Raw genomic sequence first — 10,509 nt, forward strand, 5'->3', positions numbered from 1 at the left:
TTCTTGGTAGCTAGTTATGTGGTTGGGAGCTTGGGAACCGGGCTTGCTAAAGCGAACTTCATAAAATTGCTAGGTGGCTAGTAGTATTAGAGAAAAAAATCTATAATAATACTTTTTATATTATTATATATATATTTATAAGTAAAAAAATACACCGTTTAATCTAGAGATAACTGATGGCTCTCTGACATCTGCGGCTAACACAGAGCATATGTTGGATTGCAAACAGATGTGCCCCGGCTGGACAAATCCAGTGTGTGTGTGTGCGTGCTCCTGCTGGTCTGATTGTATGCTTTCTCATCATCCTCTATGAGTGTTGCTGTTTCTCATGTCAGAGACCAGGGAACTGCTAGGATTGGCGGCTATTACTATCATATCCACTCCACATCTGTCTGCCTTTGTCCCCTCGTGTGTGTGTGTGTGTGTGTGTGTGTGTGTGTGTGTGTGTGTGTGTGTGTGTGTGTGTGTGTGTGTGTGTGTGTGTGTGTGTGTGTGTGTGTGTGTGTGTGTGTTTACTTGTGTTTGTGTCTTTTTTGCATAATAAATCATTCAAGATTGATTTTCTTTTTACTTCTTTAAATTGGGAAGAAGAACACTACTGGTACAGTACAAAAATAGTTCATCTTTGTGTATGGACATTATATCCAAATAAGTTAACACCTTTTAACAATAAGAAAATAACCCTATCATTTAAAATTTCACAGCAATAATCCTTCGGCATATGGGATAGATTGACATAGTTTTCCACTGGCTTTTAAACAACACATAAATAGTAACTCATAAAGACTTATATTAATTTACAGTGGCCTATTACATTGCACAAATACCTTTATGACATAGCAGGTTATAGTGTCTAAACTGTGAGCTCAATCTGATTGAAACCGCAACCATAATTTGTGCAAATGGTAAGCTAAAAATGTTCTCATCTAAAATTGATGATGGTGGTATTGTGGAGTGAGGAAGGTTGGTGGCATGAACATTTGAATCTGTGGTCCCTGGTGAAAATGCATTTTGTTGTGCAGTGGAAGGGTTGTAGGATAGACAGGAGGAGGTGAGGGGTATCTGACCCCACACTGGAGCTGCTGCTCAGGCAGCCCTTTCCCCTCACACTCTTTCTTCCACTTGGTGCGTCGGTTTTGGAACCAGATCTTAACATGGGTCTCTGTGAGACAGAGCATCAAGGCGATGGCGTAGCGCTCGAACACAGACAGGTAGTGGCTGCTGTGGAAACTATGTTCTAGAATGTGTAGTTGATCCAAGGTGAATGCTGTCCGAACCCGCCGTGACTTTCCCTTTGACCTCTCCAGGCTACGGCACACAGATGCAGGGTGAGACTCGCTAGTCTCCCTTTCCGCCAACACAGATGAGTCCACTGTGGTGGAGCATTTACTGGCTGCTGGACCACTTGGGAATTCTACTCTCTTGGAATGGCTTTCTGGAATGGCTGCCCCATCTGAAAATTGAAAATAGTGAGTTTAGAGAGGGACCTCAACCATTCTAATCGGCAGTTATGATGACATGGGTTGAATGTTGATAAAGAATAATGTTAAAAGTTAATTGTTGAGGGCTGGCCCAAAAATAAATAACTCAACACTGCCTTCTGGGAAATAACTAATACTACTGTATCAACTGTGGTAGTACTAGCCTACGCCTATAAACTAAACTTCTGCATCAACCCTATATCTCAATCTAAGGATAATATTTATTTATAAAATATAACTAGTAAGTAAATGGCTTTAAACCCCTTTAAGTTTTCATAATAAGTAGTTAGAATAACTGAACACTCCTACCTGTGGTCTGTCTTGCAGCATCACTCTCAGCAGTTGAACCATGGCTCGGATGGGTACTGCTTGGACTCCCAGTGAATTTAGACGGATCCATGATGTCTGCTACAGAGAAAGAGGTTCTGCTAACCTGTGACAACTTTTCTGGCTGCATTTTAATTTTCTGTTGTGTAAATTTGGACGAAAATGCGCATGTTGTTCAATGAAGGAGGTGGCAGAGAACTCGAGTACCACTGCGTGCGCCAACTTACATCCCCGTGTCTGATTATTGTTGCCCTGGCGCCCCTCAATTTATACAGGTCAAGCACACGCCGCTCCCCCGCATAAAATTAACATTTCCACAATTACAAGTGCACTGCTGCGCTCTGCAAGAAAAACACGTGCTCCTTCCTGCGAGCGTAATTTGGCGCGCGCAACACGCCTGGACACACACACGAACATACAACACTGGCCGAGTGCGTGGAAGAAGGAATCCCTGCGCGGGCACTTTAAAATGCTAATGAGCGCTCTCAGCTGGCTCGGTTATTTATTGCAGAGCATCTGGTTAAAATCTGGTGTTTTCTTTACAACCGTGTTCCTTTTTGTCGTTTGGCTTGTCATTATTTGCAATTGTGTGATTTTACGCTGGTAGGACACGTGAACTCCGGTTGTCATTCTAAGTAATCGAGTCCTCTCAGAGTGAAAGTGATGCTGCTTCACTTGTGCACGAATATCAATAGAAGCATTTGTGTTTTTTATTGGATGTGGTTAAAGTGTATAGCTTTGTAGTGAGTCTAATCACACAAACACTTAGCTATGATTAGAGGTCCACACATTTACAACTAACACGATTATGAGTGCAATAGCCCATCTGTCTGTTCAACAGTATGAAACTAAAGACCTAACTAAAGCATTTTGTGCCTATTACTTAACTTGGAGCTTATTTTCCTGTAGTAATTTGTGCTGTTGTAGCCTACTGTTAGAACGCCTAGTTTCAGAATCCCTTGATAACGGTTCTCCAAATGTGTTCTTCATTGGTGTATCAGTTTCTCTCCACTGTTTCCAAGTATACCTGGTAGGCTGGAAGTGGGAACCTATTACTATCCTATTGTGGACTGTAGGCTAGATTTCAAACCAATCCACATACTTTTATGTAAAATCTCTTAGTATCTTTCATCTATCAAACAAATCAAGTTAGAAGCAACATCAACCACATAGCATAATATGACCACAGAGAGATCCACAGGGAAGTTTGTATAATAATAAAGCCCACTGATATGTGCACATTGGATAAGTGGGTTGTTCCCCAAAATTAGTGCCTTTTGCGTCCCTTTGATATTTCAAGTAGAAATTGTGCACCAATAACATTTTAAAAGCCTGTTATATTAAATGAAGTGCCCTCTAATATACCCCCTAGAGTCGGTAATCTAGTTACATAAAAAATATTGCCATCAAAATCCATACATTTAAGCTATAGATATCTGTTTTTTGCATAGGATGCATCTCAATCGACGGTGTCACGATCACTGTCCTCGAACTCCCTGTCATAAATAAGCCAAGGCGCAGCGTGCTGGTAATTCCACATCCTTTATTTAGAAGTGAAACCGAACAAAACAATAAACAGGATAAACAGAAAGAAACGTGACGTTCTGGGGCTGCTCAAAGGCAGCTACACAAAAACAAGATCCCACAACTCAAGGAGGGAAAAAGGGCTTCCTAAGTATGGTTCCCAATCAGAGACAATGAATGGCAGCTGCCTCTGATTGGAAACCATACCTGGCCAAAACTTAGAAATATAAAACATAGAATGCCCACCCTATATCACAACTTGACCTAACTAAACAGAGAAAAACGGCTCTCTCAGGTCAGGGCGTGACAGACGGCATCTGCCAGTGTCTCACTTCTACATCTGCTGTGAAAGGTGGTAGAGCTATAGAGGTGTTTGACAGAGCATGAGACATCCGAATATCGGTCTTCTCACGAAAACATCTGTAGCGTCCAAACGGTTTTGACCACTCTATGGAAAGGGGAGATTCTCACGAACATACGATGATGTTTCGTTTTGCTCTACGAACTCCACAAGTGTCAGGAAACTAGTCTGAACTCGGTACAGTTGATGTGCCAACTTCTGTTTGGTATTGTCCGAACGGTTTTGGCTAAAAACGAATGGGACCCCAGTATGGAAAGGGGAGATTTTCACAAACATGGTGGTGTTCTCTGTTTTGCTCTATGACCCCCACAAGTGTCACATGACTGGTCTGACATTTTTTGGGGGAAAAATGGAAGTATGAAGGTAGTTTTGTTCCTACCAAAAAAATGGGTTAAATATGTGTAAAAAAAATTACATATATTTCCAGAGTAAAAAAAAAAATAATCTCCTAGATTTAGGACAGACACTTCAAAACCTTGTTTTTTATGATTTATTTTTGGACTGTCCTTTTTGCCATTTCTGAATGTGTTATTCAATGCGTTTCTATGGGCTTTAGTAGTAAAGGACAAAATCTATATTTTACCCAAGAAAATATATCTATATTTTTGTGATACCTAAAGGGTCCTAAAATTCTAAATCAGATACCTAAATAATCCATAGTATGACCATCTTAAAACAATTCCATTATGTCAGTTTAGCACCCCCCTTCTCCCCCAATGTCTTAGACTCTAAAGAATTAATATTGACCACAAGTCTGTCAAGTCTGTCCCTCATTTTAATATGGCGAAACTATTCCTTTTAAATATATTTTTTTAAAGAAACATTGAACATCTAATAGTAAAATCCTAGTGTAAAAGCAGGTGAGCTGTGGTGGAAAACTGAGTGGATTGAGCCTAACACGTCAACCCTGTGCTACCCATATATATAGACAGGCTAGAAATGTAACATTTATGAAGCTTGCATTCAATTGCCACACCCTGTTTCACACAACAAGCTTCTATTCCCATGTTCACGAGGGGATTCATGGCTGATTTAAGATTAAATCGGAAACCCTGTCATTGTCACATCCTGACCAGTAAAGGGGTCATTTGTAATTGTAGTATGGTCAGGGCGTGGCAGGGGGTGTTTGTTTTGCGTGTTTTGGGCTTTTGGTTCTAGGGGATTTTGGTTCTAGTTTTCATTTTCTATGTTTCGTTTTCCAGGTTTGGCCGAGTGTGATTTCCAATCAGAGGCAGGTGTCTTTCGTTGTCTCTGATTGGAAGCCATACTTAGGCAGCCTGTTTTCCTTTGGGTTTTTTGCATGAGGGGAATAAATGACCCCGTGGAGCAGGCCAGGTCGTAAAGGTGGGTTAGCAGGATGGTATCTCCCAGCGTTATCCAAGCAGTGACCCCCTGCAGAGCGGTTGGTATTGAGGGGAGAAGAGTGGCCGGCCCACTGGGACAATTAGCAGATGTCACCAGTAGCCTGACCCTCCCTGACCCAGGCCTTTGTCCAGCAGGACCAGAGAAGACCAGGGGGACCGTATATAATATGTGTGGTGAAGAGCTTCACACTTCTCATCCCACACCAAGCACTCATCCCACACCAAGCACTCAACCCACACCAAGCACTCAACCCACACCAAGCACTCAACCCACACCAAGCACTCAACCCACACCAAGCACTCATCCCACACCAAGCACTCAACCCACACCAAGCACTCATCCCACACCAAGCACTCAACCCACACCAAGCACTCAACCCACACCAAGCACTCAACCCACACCAAGCACTCAACCCACACCAAGCACTCATCCCACACCAAGCACTCAACCCACACCAAGCAGTCAACCCACACCAAGCACTCAACCCACACCAAGCACTCATCCCACACCAAGCACTCAACCCACACCAAGCACTCAACCCACACCAAGCACTCAACACACACCAAGCACTCATCCCACACCAAGCACTCATCCCACACCAAGCACTCAACCCACACCAAGCACTCAACCCACACCAAGCACTCATCCCACACCAAGCACTCAACCCACACCAAGCACTCAACCCACACCAAGCACTCAACCCACACCAAGCACTCAACCCACACCAGGCTTGTCCAGGGTCGAAGAAAGAGCATTAAGGTCTAGTGCATCAAATTGTTCTGAACTTTATTCTATATTCTTGACTTAAAATGTAATGTATTTACCTTGCATATTTTATTGACCTTCCATGTTGTTAAAAATGAAATAAAACTTGTATCAGAATCTGACTGAGCAGTGAGAGGAGCTGAGGAAGAAGAGGGGGGGTGAGGAGGGCGGGAAGAAGACAATAGAAGAGGGAGCGATTCTCTAGATTAAACAGTGTATTTTTTTTTACTTTAGTCAGGCCCAGGTCTGTCCTTTGTCTCCATAAGCTTAATTAAAGGTTTCATTCATCCATCAACATTGTGTCAGAATAGCCATCATGCATTGTGGTTAAATAATATTAACTATACCGATAGAAGGATCTAGGGGGCTATGCTGAAATAATCAACTAGTAACCACCCGCATCCCTCTTCTTTAGGGAAATGTATGTGTCCTGACGGTCATGGTGTAATTGAGAATTGAATTGGCATACAGGGGGTACCCCGTTCAATTCTCAATTACCCCCTCGCTACCCCTCACCCCTCTCCTCCTTAGCCCCCACGACCCTGCCTTTTACCACTCCACCTCACAGATGGGCTCCACTACAAGAGAGACAAAGAGAAGGAGGAGAATCTATAACTATATAATTTACTTAACAACAGTTAAAAGCACTTCTAACCATACTCAGGGGAGCTCTTAGCATTCCACAGCAGTAGGATTCCTTTATGGTCTATCTGTCTGCCACACTTTTAGCCACATGCCTAAGTGGTATAATGGTGCCCTGTGTACCTCTGCTGTCCTCAGGGTTAGAATGGAGGAAACTGGCCATGAATATCTGAAAGGCGTTACATTGTTGATCAAATCAAATCAAATCAAAGTTTATTTGTCACGTGCGCGGAATACAACAGGTGTAGACCTTACAGTGAAATTCTTACTTACAGGCTCTAACCAACAGTGCAATTAAAAAAAGAGAAGGTATTAGGTAAACAATAGGTAAGTAAAGAAATAAAAACAACAGTAAAAAAACATTGAAAAATAACAGTAGCGAGGCTATAACAGAAGCGAGGCTATATATATCGGGCTGATTCAGGTACTATGCACATGTAGATATGGTTAAAGTGACTATGCATGTATGATAAACAGAGAGTAGCAGTAGCGTAAAAGAGGGGTTGGCGGGTGGTTGGTGGCGGGACACAATGCAGATAGTGTCACGACATCCACCGAAGTCGGCTCCTCTCCTTGTTCGGGCGGCGTTCGGCGGTCGACGTCACTGGCCTTCTTGCCATCGCCACTCCATTTTTCATTGTTCCATTTGTTTTGTCTTGTTCCCCGCACACCTGGTTTACATTCCCTAATCACATTGTATATATACACTGCTCAAAAAAATAAAGGGAACACTAAAATAACACATCCTAGATCTGAATGAATGAAATAATCTTATTAAATACTTTTTTCTTTACATAGTTGAATGTGCTGACAACAAAATCACACAAAAATAATCAATGGAAATCCAATTTATCAACCCATGGAGGTCTGGATTTGGAGTCACACTCAAAATTAAAGTGGAAAACCACACTACAGGCTGATCCAACTTTGATGTAATGTCCTTAAAACAAGTCAAAATGAGGCTCAGTAGTGTGTGTGGCCTCCACGTGCCTGTATGACCTCCCTACAACGCCTGGGCATGCTCCTGATGAGGTGGCGGATGGTCTCCTGAGGGATCTCCTCCCAGACCTGGACTAAAGCATCCGCCAACTCCTGGACAGTCTGTGGTGCAATGTGGCGTTGGTGGATGGAGCGAGACATGATGTCCCAGATGTGCTCAATTGGATTCAGGTCTGGGGAACGGGCGGGCCAGTCCATAACATCAATGCCTTCCTCTTGCAGGAACTGCTGACACACTCCAGCCACATGAGGCCTAGCATTGTCTTGCATTTGGAGGAACCCAGGGCCAACCGCACCAGCATATGGTCTCACAAGGGGTCTGAGGATCTCATCTCGGTACCTAATGGCAGTCCAGTCTACCTCTGGCGAGCACATGGAGGGCTGTGCGGCCCCCAAAAGAAATGCCACCCCACACCATGACTGACCCACCGCCAAACCGGTCATGCTGGAGGATGTTGCAGACAGCAGAACGTTCTCCACGGCGTCTCCAGACTCTGTCACGTCTGTCACATGTGCTCAGTGTGAACCTGCTTTCATCTGTGAAGAGCACAGGGCGCTAGTGGCAAATTTGCCAATCTTGGTGTTCTCTGGCAAATGCCAAACGTCCTGCACGGTGTTGGGCTGTAAGCACAACCCCCACCTGTGGACGTCGGGCCCTCATACCACCCTCATGGAGTCTGTTTCTGACCGTTTGAGCAGACACATGCACATTTGTGGCCTGCTGGAGGTCATTTTACAGGGCTCTGGCAGTGCTCCTCCTGCTCCTCCTTGCACAAAGGCGGAGGTAGCGGTCCTGCTGCTGGGTTGTTGCCCTCCTACGGCCTCCTCCACGTCTCCTGATGTACTGGCCTGTCTCCTGGTAGCGCCTCCATGCTCTGGACACTACGCTGACAGACACAGCAAACCTTCTTGCCACAGCTCGCATTGATGTGCCATCCTGGATGAGCTGCACTACCTGAGCCACTTGTGTGGGTTGTAGACTCCGTCTTATGCTACCACTAGAGTGAAAGCACCGCCAGCATTCAAAAGTGACCAAAACATCAGCCAGGAAGCATAGGAACTGAGAAGTGGTCTGTGGTCCCCACCTGCAGAACCAGTCCTTTATTGGGGGTGTCTTGCTAATTGCCTATAATTTCCATCTGTTGTCTATTCCATTTGCACAACAGCATGTGACATTTATTGTCAATCAGTGTTGCTTCCTAAGTGGACAGTTTGATTTCACAGAAGTGTGATTGACTTGGAGTTACATTGTGTTGTTTAAGTGTTCCCTTTATTTTTTTGAGCAGTATATATTCCTCTGTTGGGGGGCATGGGGGGCATGTCCTTGTGTGGAATTGTTTTGTTACATGTTCAGTGTGACGCGCCAGGCTGGTTATTTCCCCTCTGGGTATTCTTGTGTAACCCATAGGAGGTTGGATTATTTAACCTTTGTTTTTGTGACTGTATTTTGCGCATTTCTCTTTTTGCATTTTGGCTGGAGGTTTGACGCTGTTGCGTCCATTTGTTGTGCTTCTGCCCAAATAAAGAGTGCGCCTGTTCACAACTCTCTGTAAAATCAGGTTGGTGTCCTTGCACATTCATCTTCTGCACATCAATCACTCCAGTGTTTAATTGGTATATTGTAATTACTTCGCCACCATGGCCTATTTATTGCCTTACCTCCCTTATCTTACCTCATTTGCCCACACTGTATATTTATTTTTGTTCTACTGTATTATTGACTGTATTTTTGTTTATTCCATGTGTAACTCTGTGTTGTTGTATGTGTCAAACTGCTTTGCTTTATTCTTGGCCAGGTCGCAGTTGTAAATGAGAACTTGTTCTCAACTAGCCTACCTGGTTAAATAAAGGTGAAATATATATATATATTTTAAATTGTCTGGGTAGCCATTTGATTACCTGTTCAGGAGTCTTATGGCTTGGGGGTAAAAACTGTTGAGAAGCCTTTTTGTCCTAGACTTGGCACTCCGGTACCGCTTGCCATGCGGTAGTAGAGAGAACAGTCTATGACTGGGGTGACAATTTTTAGGGCCTTCCTCTGACACCGCCTGGTGTAGAGGTCCTGGATGGCAGGCAGCTTAGCCTCAGTGATGTACTGGGCCGTACACACTACCCTCTGTAGTAGCTTGCGGTCGGAGGCCGAGCAGTTGCCGTACCAGGCAGTGATGCAACCAGTCAGGATGCTCTCGATGTTGCAGCTGTAGAACCTTTTGAGGATTTGAGAACCCAAATCTTTTTAGTTTCCTGAGGGGGAAGAGGATTTGTAATGCCCTTTTCACGACTGTCTTGGTGTGTTTGGACCATTCTAGTTTGTTGGTGATGTGGACACCAAGGAACTTGAAGCTCTCAACCTGCTCCACTATAGCCCCGTCGATGAGAATGGGGGCGTGCTTGGTCCTCCTTTTCCTGTAGTCCACAATCATCTCCTTAGTCTTGGTTACGTTGAGGGATAGGTTGTTATTCTGGCACCACCCGGCCAGGTCTCTAACCTCCTCCCCATAGGCTGTCTCGTTGTTGTTGGTGATCAGGCCTACCACTGTTGTGTCGTCTGCAAACTTAATGACAGTGTTGGAGTCGTGCCTGGCCATGCAGTCGTAGGTGAACAGGGAGTACAGGAGGGGACTGAGCACGCACCCATGAGGGGCTCCAGTGATGGTGGTAATAGAGGTGTTATAGACATGTTTAACCATACATTAGGAGGCAGGTTGTCTGTGGTCATAAATGTAAGCCTATTTGTGTTCAAACAAAAAATAGCTATTTATAGATGCAGATTTTGACTCAAAATATATGTACTACAATAATGCAATAGTGTTGGTTATTTATTTTTGAGGAACATCCTAGCAGTGGTAGGGATGTCCCAAGGATCACACTTTGAAAATACCAGCCCAGAAGCATGACACAACTTCAAGTCGACTTCACAGAAGTTTACAAGTAATTGTTACTGATCTAGGCTCATTTTTCACCTACCTCAATACATGTACAATGCTTACATCCGAATATAAACTGACCCTAGATCAGCGCTCTGCGTCTAACGTCACCTGACAC

This window comes from Salmo salar, chromosome 01 (assembly GCF_965601325.2).
Source record: "Salmo salar chromosome 01, fSalSal1, whole genome shotgun sequence".
NCBI classification, from domain to species: domain Eukaryota; kingdom Metazoa; phylum Chordata; class Actinopteri; order Salmoniformes; family Salmonidae; genus Salmo; species Salmo salar.